Raw genomic sequence first — 16,032 nt, forward strand, 5'->3', positions numbered from 1 at the left:
GTAGCAGCCTGCGGGGTCAGGTCTGCACATCCAGATGTGGAGGACAGGCCTTGTGCTGTTATAATACCCACAGCGCTGGCCTTAATCAGGCGCCCAGAGGCCAGCCCTGCAAGGGTGCTGAGAGCTGCAGGCAGACACCTCATCTGCCCCACAGCTCAGAGGACAGCAGTGGCCCTTATGGAGCTGACCCTGAGGCTGTGTGCTGGTCACTCCCTGGGCCCTCCCTCATTGTCCCCTTTTCTGTTCCCCAGCATCAGCCTTCTCACCTCCCTGTTTCTGAGGGTGGAGATGAGGGGTTCAGGAGGGGGTGACGGGGTTGTAGAAGAGCATGAGGACCTTGCCCTGGTCCCGGGAGGAGCGGCTCCTGGCTGCATGTACTTGAAGATGATGTTCCCGTAGAACAGGAAGCCCAGGGGGGAGGTGGGCCGCAGGTGATGAAGACTGTGTCTTCCTGAGGACGACTGCATTCTGAGCACAGCACTGATGATGTGACCACAGGAGACCAAGAGGAAGAACACGGGAAACAGCATGATGCCCACATCCAGGACAAGGACAGTGCCCTCAATAGCCACCATGCTGACACAGGCCACACGGATCAGGATAGGTATCTCACACAGGAAGTGATCCTTCTTCTTGTGCGCACAGCAGTGTAACCATAGGGTCACTGACACATGACCAAGGAAATGACTGCACCACAGCCTGGAAATCACGATCACGGTGTAGGGCAGGGGCTTCCAGATAGCCACTAACGTGTCATAGGCTGTGACACTCAGCAGCAGTCCCTCCACTCCACCCAGGCCAAGGAACAGGAAGAGCTGGACTGTGCCCCTGCAGAGCTGATGGTCTTTTTGTGGACACATATGTTGTGCAGCAGCTGGGGATGGAGCTCAGGTGAAGCTGAGATCCAGGAAGGATGAAAAGGGGTAAGGAGTACATGGGCATGTGGAGGTGTGCCCAGCTGCGACATCAGGATGATGGAGTGTGGCCCAGCAGGGTCAGCATATGTGCTACCAGGAGGACCACAAAGAGGACCTTCTTCACATTGGGGAAATTGGAGAATCCAAGGAGGATAAAGAGGTCCTGTGTGCTGCCATTGGTCCCATCGATCTCTAGGGCACCTGAGGAGAGGTGTCAACAGCAGAAGCGGCAAGGGCTGCTGGAGTGTGGGCTCCTAGCCAGGCTTAAAGCAGCACCGTGAGGACTTGTTTACTGACTCACATAACCTCTATCTGTGCTGTGCAGGCTCTGCTGGGGTTATTATTATTATTCCCAAGTTATAGAAAGGAAACAGAGACACTTGTGTGAAGTGAATGTCCCACATGGAGGGGCAGAGCTGGTCTGCACCCAGCAAATGTGGCTGCATCTTCACCCTTATCCACCCCCGATTCATTGTTACTGCAGAACAGGAGGACACACACCTGCCAAGCTCCATCCTTTGCTTCTTCCAGCTACACAAGTTCCTGAGCTCCTGTCAAAACCTCAGAGGCACAAAGAACACCCAAAATAACCACCTGATAGGATTTAGGAAACACCATGTGCAGCTGATCCTTGAACATCATGGGTTTGAAGTACAAGGGCAACTCATACAGAAATCTGGTTCAGTATATAAAACAACTTAGAGATTTGCAAGCATTTGATATACTAAAAGACAAAACATGTAACTAAATATTCAGTCTTTTAAAAATATTTATTTTTTTAGGTTTTTAGGTGGACACATGTCTTTATTTCATAGTTGTGTGGTGCTGAGAATCAAACCCAGTGGCTCCTGCATGCTAGGTGAGCACTCCACCTTGGAGCCCCAGCCCCACCCTACATATTCCATCTTTATCAAAAATTTAGAATATCACGAATGCATAAATCTATGTTGTCATTATGATACTTTATCATTTACTACTATAAAATACACACAAATCTCATGTAAAAAGTGAAAATATATCAACATTTCCAGAAACAGAGACATTACAAGGTGCCACATGCAAAGGAGAGAAATAAAAACCAAAGCAAAACTGCAGCAGCAGCATCCCCACAGGAGAGGAACTCAGGGAGCCTGGCACTGTGCCATGCCCTCAGCCACCCCTGTGGCGGGAAACGTGTCCTTCTCCTCACTTGAGCAATGGGGACAGGATCCTAAGCCCCTGGCCCCTGTGTGGAGGTGACTGCTCAGGCTTCTGACTCCCAATAGGAAACCCAGGCTCCTGGGACCCCCAACAGTCCTGACCCCGGGACCCTCTCCTCACAGTGGAGAGGAAGTGACCCAGAGACACCCCAGACAAAAGGCACCCTGTGCATCAAACTTCCCCTGGAGGATGCGGGGATGTGCTCAGAGGAGCATCCTGGGTCCTCAACCCTAGGGAGCCCCTCACCCTCTTCACCCAGCATCCAGATTGCTCCCTTGTCAGATGAAATATGCAAAACACCTCCCATGAGATCAAGCTAAAAAGAACACAGAAATGAGACAATTTCTGTGACAACACATTCACCATTATTTTTGCCAAACACGTCACAATTTCCAACTCATGATGTAACCCAAGGTCGTGGAGCTGTGCTCCATTAGGTCATGGCTCAGACTCTGAGTCTGAGGGGGACAGCTTCAAGTAACACCCAGTTAAACCCTGTGACGTGCCCACCCAGAGCTTGGATAGGGGGGAAGAAGCAATTTTTGCTTCTGTAGACCATGGGACAGTGGGACCCGGTGAGCACTGCTGGACCCGGACACTGACTGCCTCACGTTCCTCCCACAGCTTTACCAAGAGAAGCGACTGCATTTGTGCTGACTGCTCAGGAGACAGTCCCCTGGGGTGCTCTGACCACACACCACACGCTGGGCAGCTGGCCCTGGAGTCCACCCTGAACTGTGAATTCTGCTGTCAGGAGTCATATTAAGTCCTGTGGAGGGGAGTATGGATCAGCTCCTGCACCCCAGAACACATTGGGCCTCACCCCCATTCAGATAATGAGGTGTGGCTCCAGGAGTAGGCATCACCCATTGGGGGCGAGTTACACCCACCTGTTCCTTTGGAATTCTACTCTTTGCCCTTTTGGGATAGAATGTTCCATGGAACCTCCCCTGGTGTGTCCCCTTCCCTTGCTCTGCCCTTGATCCTCACAGAGCACATGAGATGGGCGTGGCCTTCCAGGATGTCAACCTACTGGCAGCAGACATCAGGAAGACTCCACCCCCTGAATCTTGACCCTATCCTCACTTGAATGGCTTCTCCCCAATAAAATGGGGCTGCAGGCCTGCTCTCTCTCTTTCTTGCCTGCCTTCCTCCTTTGGGGGAGCTGGGTGAGGGAGCTGGAGAGCCTGCTGAGGACCTGACATCCCATCACTTGTCATCTTTCCTGATTCTCTGCATGATCCTCACCACTCTCAAAATCTACCACCTCATCTGGACCTTGGTGAGAGCCCCAACTGCTCCCTATGACCCCCTCCTCAACTGGTCATCCGCTCCACGCTCCATGCTAGGGAAAGCCTACCTTGGTTCCAGACCTGATCACCGAGGTCTGAGTGAGTGTGCATCTGCTGGACTCACAGCCTAGGACTTAAGACCTTTGAACTTAGCATGCAGAGGGAATGTCTGTCACTAGCCTGTCCTGATAAAGTGTGTTTTGCAGTGCTTAGAATGCATCTGGAATTGTTTGCTGTGGATTGATTATGTCTATTGCAGTGCCCAGCATTAAGGATTGTTTTCTTGATTAAGAACCTATAGAGTGAAACTGCATGGAGTAACTTGAGTGAATAAAGCACTGGAAGGGACAGAAGCCCGTGGACATTCTTTATTTCTCCCCTCGACTGCATACATCATAATTTTGCCCCCTCACAACATAAAGATTTCTTGGAATCTGTATTCTAGGAGTCAATGTTTGGGGGGTAAGAGGAAAAAGTAAACTTTTTTTATGGGGCGACTTGATACAGGGGATTTTCTGCTGGTAGAGAGGCAAATTGTGTTCTGCTGTTATTTCAAATGAGCTCAAACAATTTGTACTGAGACTCTTCCCTGCACTCTTGTCCCATTGGGATCGGAACAGCTTTAATTAACTCAGCTGCAGGACACAGGTCCAGCCCCTGCTCCCTAAAAGGTCTTAACTAGCCCCACCCAGCTGCGCTTTTGTCCCTTAAGCAACCTGGCCAGGGGGCCAAAGGCAGACTGCCTTAGGGTTAGACAGTAATGCTGACCTCTGTCTTTAAATCACTGTTTTAAAGTGCCCACGCTCTGGAAAGGGAAAATGCAAAAGATGGGAGAACAGGAGGGGTGAGGGGAAGACACAGGGAAATGGCCCATTAAGGAGGAGAGAGCTGACACCTGACCTTGGGACCCAGGCAGCTGCAGCAGCCACAGCCAGTTCTGGGCTGTTCCATCACCATGGTAACCAGGGGAGCCTGGGGGACGGAGCCTGGCTTCCTCATCAGGTCTTTCCCACTTTCCAGGGCTTCCCATTGATCCTTCCCTGTCACCCAGGCAGGGTTTCTGGTCCCGCCTCTTAGCCACTAACCTGTCCTTCCTGCTTCACTGTTGTCTGCCACTGGAGCTGCAAGGAGCCTGCATTTGTTAAGAATGTGCACCTGAAATACTTTCAGGCAAAATCTGACTCCACAGGCTTCTCTGTTGCTGCCCTAAGCCTGACTCGCTCTGACGCTAAATAACTTTGTGTGTGTGTGTGTGTGTGTGTGTGTGTGTGTGTGTGTGTCAACAGCTTCCTTTACAACCCTTCCTTTTGCTCTTCAGGGTAATATAACTAAGTAATGTTCCGTTGAGGAGAGGTCACAAACATAGGCTTCTTATAATTTTGGAGACTATGGGAATGCGTTTTGCACCCCCCACACACAAAAGCCAGCATCTGAGATCTTTTCTCACAACGTTTCTGTGATGACCAAGAAATCCTTCTCATTCCTGACTACATAATTACAATAAACAAATGTAGACACAGGTATTTTTTTTAACCACATCACGTGACGTCCCAAATAGAATGAGTGCACTACTAGTCCAAAGTAAAATAAATGGATCCAAACACAGGATTTAATGAGGCTTATCTTAAAATTCCACGGTTGTATGATACTAAGTTAAACTTTTATTATGAATGTATATCTTTCCAGTTATTTGGATCATCCATAGTCCTTAATTCATGAAATAATTAACATATATGTCTTATTTTTTAATTAATAGATTTTTATTTTCTTCTAATCATTTTTCTTCAACAGAAAACACATAAGTTATATTTCTTATATATGCTCTTATGCTCTGCATTTTATGGTACAGATATTTAAGATAAATGTGTTTGATTATAAAATATCTATTTCAAGAGATATAACCATCAAGTAATCTCTAATTCTCAAATTTTGTATAAATTTTTATAAGATGATAAATAGATATGATTCTGTCAACAGAAATGTCCAACAGCTTTAACTATATTTTCATTGAGAAACTTCTTATTAAGGTACAATAATTTGTTTAGATTCTAAGATTTATAAAAATTGTTCCAAAGTATACACAAAGAAGAATTTTTTGAGAAGGAAAAGAAGATATTTCTACAGAGAGGAAACACACACTTTTGCTAGTATGATTATCCAGTTCTAAGTAAAAGAAATAAAAGGATGTCTACTAGGAGGTCCTAAGAAGAAAGAAATCATCTTTGGGTAAATGAAAAGGTCTTTATATTCCAAATTTTCATGATGAAAGGGTTTTTCTAAATAAGGACATGTTTATATAATTATCTAGACAGATGACATGGAAAGTTAAAACATTTGAAAAACAGATTTCTGTATAACTTTACTGATTATATATATTTGGATTAATCAATTGTAGGATTTTTTAGGCTACTTCCCTGATTTTATTATGCTGATGTAAGCTAAGGTTTTTCTCTACATTCTGACATGACAGAGCTCATTAAATATTGAACTTATACCTAAAGTTTGTGCTGTTTGACCAAGAACCAATTTATAATGAATCAAATTTATACAACCTTGATCAAACAATAAATGTTTTAAAATGCTGACTTATATTCCAATTTTGACACTTCTAATTGGAGAGTAAATTTGACTGATTCAAAGATATCAGTAATTGCAATGATTGGTGCTGATTCTTGCATATCATTTCTGTTTATTGGATGTTTGTAGGATTTGAGAAAACATTATATTCAAAATGTTCTCCACATTAAAGCCATATGTGAGTTTGAGCAATAAAACTTACATTGTTAGAAATTCATTTGTATTATATACATTCTGTAACTGGACCTATAGTCCATGAAACACTGTAAGACTTATGTACTATTCCCCACACTGGGAAGTAATTTTAATCATAATTTTAAAAGGACAATTAAGAGACACCTATTTAAAGAATAATATTCTAAAATATAAAGATATTCTGTGTAAAGAATAATAGTAAAGAGGAGGGCTGGGGATGTGGCTCAAGCAGTAGCGCGCTCACCTGGCATGCGTGTGGCCTGGGTTTGATACTCAGCACCACATACAAACAAAGATGTTGTGTCCGCCAATTAATAAAAAATAAATATTAAACTTCTCTCTCTCTCTCTCTATCCCTTCCTCCCTCCCTCTTTCACTCTCTCTTAAAAAAAAAAGACAAATTAAAAAAAAAAAAAAAGAGGAGACACAGGTGTAGCAAGGCCCACAGGGACCTTGGAGACCTTCTTACCAGGTCATTATTGTTGTCCCTTGATTGAAGCTGTGACATCCCAGTTTTGTTGGATTGGCAGCCTCAAACCTATGTGTGTCTGATGTTGAACTGTGGAGCCACCATGGGGTAAACAGGGAACCCCGAGTCAAGTCACCTCTCTGCTCGAATAAGGGGTGACTCATGTTGGGGTCCTGGTGTGGGCCTGTCTCTGGTTCACAGGGAAGCAGGATGCTAAAATATTATTTAAATTCCATACATCCATAAGACAATTTTGTACAGACCTGAGCAGTTTATTTATATTGTAGATGGTTTTTAGTCTCCACACTCTTGGTACAAAATAATATTTTCAGTTCCTACACAATACTTAATGGACTTGCAGCTAAGTCCTGGGGAAAGGGGCAGACCTTTTATCTGTATCACACAGAAGAGACCTCTGGGTCCATCTGCTCAGGGTCTCAACAACTTCTTGTTCCTCAGGTTATAGAAGATGGAGTTGAGTATTGGGTGAGGGTGGTGTGGAAGACAGACAGAACCTTGTTCCCTGATGTCCCAAGGGCATAAAGCAGAGAGCAAGAAGTATTTGACCACAGAAAAGAGGGATTCCAATGAATGCAAACATAAGGAGATGTCATGCAGATCAGTGAGGGACAGCCAACACACCAGGAAATAGAGAGCTGTGTGGAGGAGGACATCCAGGAGGGTGAGAAGAATCATGGACAGGTTGTCAATTAGAGCCATTAGGAAGATGAGAGCAATGCAAATGTAGAGAAAAGACTAAATCCATTTTTGTATCTTTATTATTTGGGGCTGGGGATTGAGCCCGGGGTGCACAACCACTGAGCAACATCCCCAGACTTTTGATTTTTTATTTTGACACAGATCTTGCTAAGTTCCATAGGGCCTCACTAAGTTGAGGCTGTCTAGGTTTGTGATCCCTCTTCCTCAGCCTGCTTTGCCACTGGAATTATGCCTGTGTGACACTGTGCCCAACAAGACGGGTTTCATACCCCTCTTCCTTAGTTGTTTTTTCCTTTCCTTTTTTTTTTTTTTTTTTTTTTTTTTGAATGGGGGGTGTCCTGTGAATTGAACTCAGGGGCCCTCAACCACTGAGCCACCTCCACAGCTATAGTTTGTACTTTATTAGAGACCGGGTCTCACTGAGTTGTTTACTGTCTCACTATGTCTGAGGCTGGCTTTCAGCTCACAGTCCTCCTGCCTCAGCCTCCTGAGCCATTGGAATGAAGACATGAGCCATTGCACCTGGATTTGTTTTGTTTTAAAACTATTTTATTTCTTTCAGTTACATATACATGACTATAGAATGCATTTATGCACTTTGATATATCATACATAAATGGGATATCATCTCTCATTTTCCTGAGTGTGCATGTTGCAGAATCAAATTGGTTAGGCAGTCACCTATGTATGACAGTACCCTGAACACAGAGAGAAATCTAGCCTGGGTGTTCTGGCTTACTCCACCCAAGGATTAATAATGGAGAGAAAAGCTGAGTTGGATTTAAAATTCAGTGCTGTAAAAGAAGTTTAAAAAAAAAATGGGACAAACTGCAAACACGAGGATGCACCTGCAGAGCTGCATCTTCCGATGTGGACAGTAGTGGGTTCACAAACACAGCAGCGGCAAACTCACCACCTGAGCTAGAGGAGTGCTCAGTGCTAGAGCGCCTGCCTAGCATGCACAAGGCAGGATTGGGTCCCTGGCACCAGGAAAAGAAAAGCAATAAACTCCATCAATAATAGGGCAAAGTATATTTTGAGAAGGTGCCTCTCCAAACAATATGTACAAAGTACAAGATTTTATAATTCTCTTTAACTTCCTATGTACAACACAACACATGAGACTTAGAAAAGAATGCATGACACAGTGGTGGTCCCAGAGTCATCAGCAGGCCAAGAGGCATCAAGGAAAAGGAATAGATCAGCTGCAGGGCAAATAAGGACACATGCCTATGGTCCCAGCTGCTGGGAGGTTGAGGCAGGGTGACCCCAAGTTCAAGGCCAGCCTCACTCTCTTAAAAAATAACAATTAAGAGGGTTAGGGTGAAGCTCAGTGGTGGAGCCCTCCTGGGTAATGTCTGAAATAACAAAGGGAGAAAAGGAGGAAGGAAGAGATATTTCACTAATCTGTACACAAGGCTGGAGTGGAGAGGCCTCAACTCACACACACAATGTTTCTGAAACTTCTGAATGACACAAGACTAAATTGAGAAGTCAGGAAATAGCAATTGATTTTTGAGAAGGAATAGTGGGCAGCAACATTGTGAGAAAGATCAAAGAAATCAATAGTTGCATGACACAGTGAGGATGAAAGCACCGCACTAGGGAGGGTATGTAGAGAAAAGGGTGACTAGATCCTGTACGTGTGTGTGCAAGTGGGTGTGAGTGTGCATGTGTGGGTGGCACAACTCACCCCTCCCAGGTGTTTTTTCATGGGACTTGCTGCTCTGGAAAACCCTCACCTGAGCACCAGGGCATTTCTGATAGCCTCTGTGACCCTGCTAAAGTGCTTTTCTGGTGCCTGGTGCATGAAAGGGAATAGTAACTGAAGTTCATCATATCATGAGCTCTTCATAGAAATGAATAATTGGCTTCCTTAAATATTGAACTAGTTCTTCCACCCCTGTTTTCAGCATAAATTATCTAATATACATTTTTCCAAGTCAACTCCAGTTTAGTTCAACTGAACTAATAATAATTTGGAAGGTGTGAGTTAATGTTCTTATGATGATCAGCATCATTTTAGAATCTTAGAGCTTGAAGGACGTTAGCATACAGAAAGACATGAAGAAGCAACTCTTGCATCTGATATAGTGACACCTGAAAACTGGACACAAACAAGGCACATTTTGATTTACATCAGAGATTCAGGAAACACCCAGGAGCTGAGCATGATAGCATATGTCTGTGATCCCAGTGGCCATAACAGGAGGATCACAAGCTTCAACCCAGCCTCAGCAAGAAATGGAGGCCCTTAAGAAAATCTTAGCAAGATTCTGTATGAAACAAACAAACAAAAACCAAACAAAAAATTAAAAAGGACTAGGGATGGGGCTCAGTGCTTAAAGACTCCAGATATAATGATGGTAATGTTCCTTTTGTCTTCTCCATTCCCTGACCCTGGTCATTATTTCTCTAAAACCTCTCTCAATTTTTATTTTATCACAACATATGTAAAAGTCATACAATATTTGACGACACAGAAAGCATCAGAATTCCATATAGAAAAAGTTTTCATATTATGAGACCTGAGTTTTAAATCTGATAAAGCCTTTACTGCAAAAAATGGACAATATAACAAAAAATGTACTTAATGGAAGGGGAGAGATAAAAACTCTAAAAAAGAATTAAAATGCTGTGGCTAAAAGTTAATGCAACTAACATTTTTGCACACACAAAAATTCACAGTATATATAAGATTATGTCATAATATGTGAGATTTGACTACAGATGCAAAGAACTTAAAATACAAAAAAGTTGAATCTAACAATAACAGAGATTTAACCTTGCTTTCACATTTTCACACTGATGCAATCCTTACATCCACTCTAGGGTGCATTTTTATCACCTGTGAATAGCCAAAATGTAGGCACATACACTTTTCACACTCCCACAGTTTTCTCAAATGAGCGTGGTTGCTGAAGGCAGTGAAGACTACATCAAGCTGAGGCAGCAGGATAACAAGTTCAAAGCCAGCCTCAGCAAATTAGGATCTAAGCGACCAAGTGAGACCATGTCTCAAAATTGTAAAGAAAAAAAAAATTAAAAAAAGACTGGGATGTGTCTCAGTGGTTCAGCACCTCTGAGTTGAAAAAAATAATAATAAATAATACAAAATATTCCCGCAAATCTGAACAAGTCTAACTAGATCTGAAACTAGGAATGTCTTTTCACATTTCTACATACAAGGCTTTTCTCCAGTTTGAGTTCTTCCCTGCTGTTTAAAGAGGCCTTGAGAGTTGAAAGGGTACCATATCATGTCAAGAGCAGAAGGGGGGAAATTCAAGATGGTGGGCCAGAGACAGGCAGCATCCTGTGTTGTTCTGTGGCCTAGGTCTCACCTCATCGGAATACAGGATTTCAGAGAGCGTGAAAATCCACTATAGAGTGGATTTTCACAGAAATCACCACGCTGTAAGCCCAGTGCAGAATTCAGAGCCTCTGCGTTCAAATAACACTCTGGACTCCAGACCCAAATCCCACAGCTCTAGCCACAAGCAGCTCTTGAGCGGCTCAGCAGAAACACCTCTCAGCCCCACTGCAGAACTCTAGGCTGCACCCCATTCCCACACAGGCCACTCAGCTTCTACCTACCAACAGCACAAGGACATCATCCAGCTCCCCCCACATCACTGGACACCCCAGCTCTGGAAGCAGAGTGCCTCCATCTAGGATCACCTATCTCCCCATATTTGGTGAGCATGGCTGGCAGATTGGAACTCCCTCTGAGCCACATATCATCCTGCCAGATCCCCAGGTCATTGTCCACCACCAGAGACTGCAAACCTTTTTACAAAACTACCTATTATATTTTAAATAATAATTGAATCCAACATTTCTGCACATTGAGACTAAACTGTAAATGTCTTCATAACAACAAATTGTTCATATGTGATGTATTGTTGATATTGGGATCTGTTAACATCATCTTTCCCCACAAAGGAGGGATCTTGCAAACCTACAAGAGCACTACAAATCTATTGGGTAAAAACAATAGCACCTCAGAACCACAGAGCTGGAAAGGAAGACACACAAGGAACATAAAAAGACAAGGGAAGAAAGTGCCCAAACAAATCAAGACAACACCTCATTAGAATCATTGACAGCTACAGCAGAAAAATGGACGCAGAAAGATTTCAGGATATACATGGTTGAAATGTCCTGTGAACTCCAAGAAGATATAACAGAGCAGAGACAAGCAGTAAAAGATCACTGATAATGAGCTACATAAACAAATCCAAGAAGTAAAAGATCACCTCAACAGGGAGACAGAGGTTCTAAAACAAACAAACAAACAAACAGAAATTCTTGAAATGAAAGAAATAATAAACTAAACTCAAAGCTCAAATGAAAGCATCATGAACAGAGAAGACTACTAGGAAGATAGGACATCAGACAATGAAGATAAAATGTATAATCTTGAAAGGAACATAGACCATAGAGTGAAAATGGTGAGGAACCAGGAGCAGAACACTCAAGATATATGGGATAGCATGAAAAGCCATATTTGGGAGTTATTGGGATAGAGGGAAGCATAGAGGACCAAACCAAAGGAATCAAGGATCTATTCAATGAAATAATATCAGAAAACTTTCAAAACACGAAGAATGAATTGAAAATCCAAATTGAAGAGGCTACAGGATGCCAAATGTACAAAATCAAAACAGATCCATACCAGGGCACATAATAATAAAAATGCTCACCATACAGGAGAGGGAGAGAATTTTACAAGCCATGAGAGAAAGGAATCAGACTATATATAGGGTAAAATGAGTTGGGATACTGGCAGATTTCTTCATCACAGACCCCAAAAGCTAGAAGATCCTAAAACAACATCTATCAAGCTGAAAGAAAATGGGTGCCAACCAAGAATCTTGAATCCAGCAAAAGTAAGCTTTAGATTTCAAGATCAAATAAAATCCTTCCATGATAAACAAAAGTAAAAAAGAATCTATAGCTAGAAAACCACCACTACAAAACATCCTTGGAAAAATACTCCATGAAGAGGAGAAGAAAAATAACAATGAAAATCAAAAGAGGAAGGTAGTACCCCAAAGGAAAAACTAATCAAAGAAGAAAATCAAGTCAAGTTAAATAACAAAAATAAAAAATATGGCTGGAAATACAAACCATGTCATAATAATAACCCTCAAAGCTAATGGATTAAACTCACCAATCATAAGACATAAGCTAGCAGACTGGATTAAAAAAAAAGAAGAAGAAGAAGGCCCAACAACATGCTGCCTCCAGGAGGCTTATCTGATAGAAAAAGACATACACTGACTGAGGGTCAAAGGTTGGAAAAAAACCATACCACTCACATGGACTGCACAAGTAAGCAGGGTTTTCCATACTCATATCAAATACAGGAGACTTCAAGCCAAAGGGAATGAAAAGGGATAAAGATGGACATTACATACTGCTCAAGGGAACCATACACCAAGAAGATGTAACAATCATAAATATATATGCCCCAAACAATATTGCAGCTATGTTCAAAAAAACTCTTCTCAAGTTCCAGAGTCAAACTGACCACAACACAATAATCTTGGGTGACTTTAACACACCTCTCTCACCACTGCACAGATCTTCCAAACAAAAGTTGAATAAAAAAACTATAAAACTCAATAACATAATCAATAATTTAGACTTCACTGACCATATAGAATATTTCAACCTGCATCAAACAGAAACACTTTCTTCTCAGTAGCACATGGATCCTTCTATAAAATAGACCATATACTATGCCACAAAGCAACTCTTAGCAAATATAAAAAAGAAGAGACACTATCATACATTTAATCAGAACATAATTAAATGGAATTCGGAATCAAAAACAAAATAAAAAGTAAAAATTTCTCCATCACCTGGCGACTAAACAATAGGCTACAGAATGAACAATGCATTGCAGAAGGAATCAAGGAGGGGATTAAAATTTCTTAGGCATAAATAAGAACATATAAAAAAACCGATGGAAATCTGAGACACTATGAAAGCAGTACTAAGGGGAAAATTCATTGCATGGCGTTCATTCTTTCAGAAAAAAAAAAAGTTAACAAATAACCTCACACTAAAGTTAACAAATGACCTCACACTACCTCTCAAAGCCCTATAAAAAGAGGAACAAACCAGCAGCAAAAGCAGTAGAAGGCAAAAAATAATTAAAATTAGAGCTGAAATCAATAAAATTGAAACAAATGAAACAGTTGACAATATGGACAAAAAAGTTGATTCTTTAAAAAAATAAATAAAACTGACAGACCCTTACCCATGCTAACAAAGAGAAAGAGAGAGAGAGAGAACTCAAATTACCGATATACGTGATGAAAATGATAATATTACAACAGATCTGACAGAAATACAGAGGATAATAGAAGACATTAAAATTAACAAGCAATTTCTTCAGTCATACGATCTGCTCATATTGAATCAGGAAGACATACACAATTGAAATTGATCAATATCAGGTGAGAAAATAGAAAACACAGCTTACCAAGATTGTGCAATATGATTAAGTGGGATTCATCCTAGAGATGCAAGGTTGGTTCCACTTACACAAATCAATAAATGTAATTTATCACATCAATAGACACAAAGATAAGAAACATATGATCATCTCAATAAATGCAGAAAAAGCATTTGACAAAATACAGCACCCCTTTATGTTCAAGACACTAGAACAACTAAGGATAACAGTAACATATCTCAATATTGTAAAGGCTTTCAATGCTAAGCCTCAGGACAACATCATTCTAAACAGAGAAAAATTGAAGGCATTTTCTCTAAAAACTAAAACGAGACAGGGCTGCCCTCTTTCACCACTTCTATTCAACATAGTTCTTGAAATGCTGGCCAGAGCACTTAAACAAATGAAAAGAATCAAAGGGATATGTATTGGAAAAGAAGAACTTAAATTGGCACTATTTGCTGATGATATGATTCTGTATCTAGAAGAACCAAAACACTCCGCCAGAAAACTTCTAGAACTAGTAAATCAATTAAGCAAAGTAGCAGGATATAAAATCAACACCCATAAATCAAAGGCATTTCTGTACATCAGTGACAAAGCCTCTGAGAAGGCAATGAGAAAGACTACCCAATTCACAATATGCTCAAAAAAAAGAAAGAAAAAATACTTGGGAATCAAATTAATGAAAGAAGTAAAAGATCTATACATGAAAACTACAGAACCATAAAGACAGAAATCAAAGAAGACCTCAGAAGATGAAAACATCTAACTTGCTTATGGATAGCAGAATTAATATGAACAAAATGACCATGCTACCAAAAGCATTATACAGATATAATGCAATTCCCATCAAAATCCCCAAGGCATTCCTCATACAAATAGAAAAACCAATCATGAAATTCATCTGGAAAAATAAGACATGCAGAATAGCTAAAACAATCCTTAGACTGAAGTAGGTGGCATCTCTGTACCAGATTTAAACTATACTACAGAGAAATAGTAACAAAAACAGCATGGTGTTGGCACCAAAACAGACTGGGAGACCAATGGAACAGAATAGAGGAAACAGACACTAACCCAGAAAATTACAATTATCTTATATTAGACAAAGGTGCCAAAAACATACACTGGAGAAAAAAGCATCTTCAACAAATTGTGCTAGGAAAACTGGAAATCCATAAGCAACAACATAGAATGAAATCCCTAGGTCTCAACATGCACAAAGTGCAAATCAAAATGGACCAAGGACCTAGGTATTAAACCAGAGACTCTGCATCTAATAGAAGTAGTCTGTAATATTCATCATGTGAAATTAGGCCCCAACTTCCTATAGCCCAAGAATTAAAACCAAGAATCAATAAATGGGATGGAATCAACCTAAAAAGTTTCTTCTCAGCAAAAGAAACAATCTGTGAGGTGAACAGAAAGCCTACACCCTGGGAACGAGTTTTTACCCCACACACATCAGACAGAGCACTAATCTCTATTACATATAAAGAACTCAAAAAGCTAAGCACCAAAAAAACAAATAACTCAATCAACAAATGGGCCAAGGACCTGAACAGACACTTCTCAGAAGAGAATATACAATCAGTCAACATGTATATAAAAAAATGCTTATCCTTTCTAGCAATTAGAGAAATGCTAATCAAAACTTCTCTAAACTATCACCTCACTCCAGTCAGAATGACAGCTATTATGAAGACAAACAACAATAAGTGTTGGTGAGGATGCGGGGGAAAAGGTACCCTATTACCTTGCTGGTGGGACTTCCAAATTGGTGCAGCCAATTTGGAAAGCAGCGTGGAGATTCCTTGGAAATCTGGGAATAAAACCACCATTTGACCCAGCAATCATTCTCCTCAGACTTCCCCAAAAAACTTTAAAAACACCATACTACAGGGACACAGCCACATCAATGTTTATAGCAGCACAATTCACAAGAGCTAAACTGTGAAGTCAACCTAGAGTGAATGGATTAAAAAAAAGTGGCATATATACAAAATGGAACTTTAATCAGCAATAATAAAGAAAATAAAATCATGGCATCTGCAGGTAAATAGATGGCATTGGAGAAGATAATGTAAGTGAAGTTAGCCAATCTCCCCCCCAAAAATGCCGAATGTTTACTCTGATATAAGGAGGCTAACTCATAGGGGGTACATAGGGGGGAGCATGGAAAGATTAGATGAA

General features: G+C 41.3%; 1 pseudogene; it reads right to left on the reverse strand.

The window, feature by feature from the left end:
• Positions 1-297: 297 nt before the first annotated feature.
• Positions 298-4,439, reverse strand: LOC143639724 (olfactory receptor 2W3-like; annotated as a pseudogene).
• Positions 4,440-16,032: the final 11,593 nt, after the last annotated feature.

The sequence above is a fragment of the Callospermophilus lateralis genome, chromosome Y (assembly GCF_048772815.1).
Source record: "Callospermophilus lateralis isolate mCalLat2 chromosome Y, mCalLat2.hap1, whole genome shotgun sequence".
Classification (NCBI taxonomy): Eukaryota; Metazoa; Chordata; class Mammalia; order Rodentia; family Sciuridae; genus Callospermophilus; species Callospermophilus lateralis.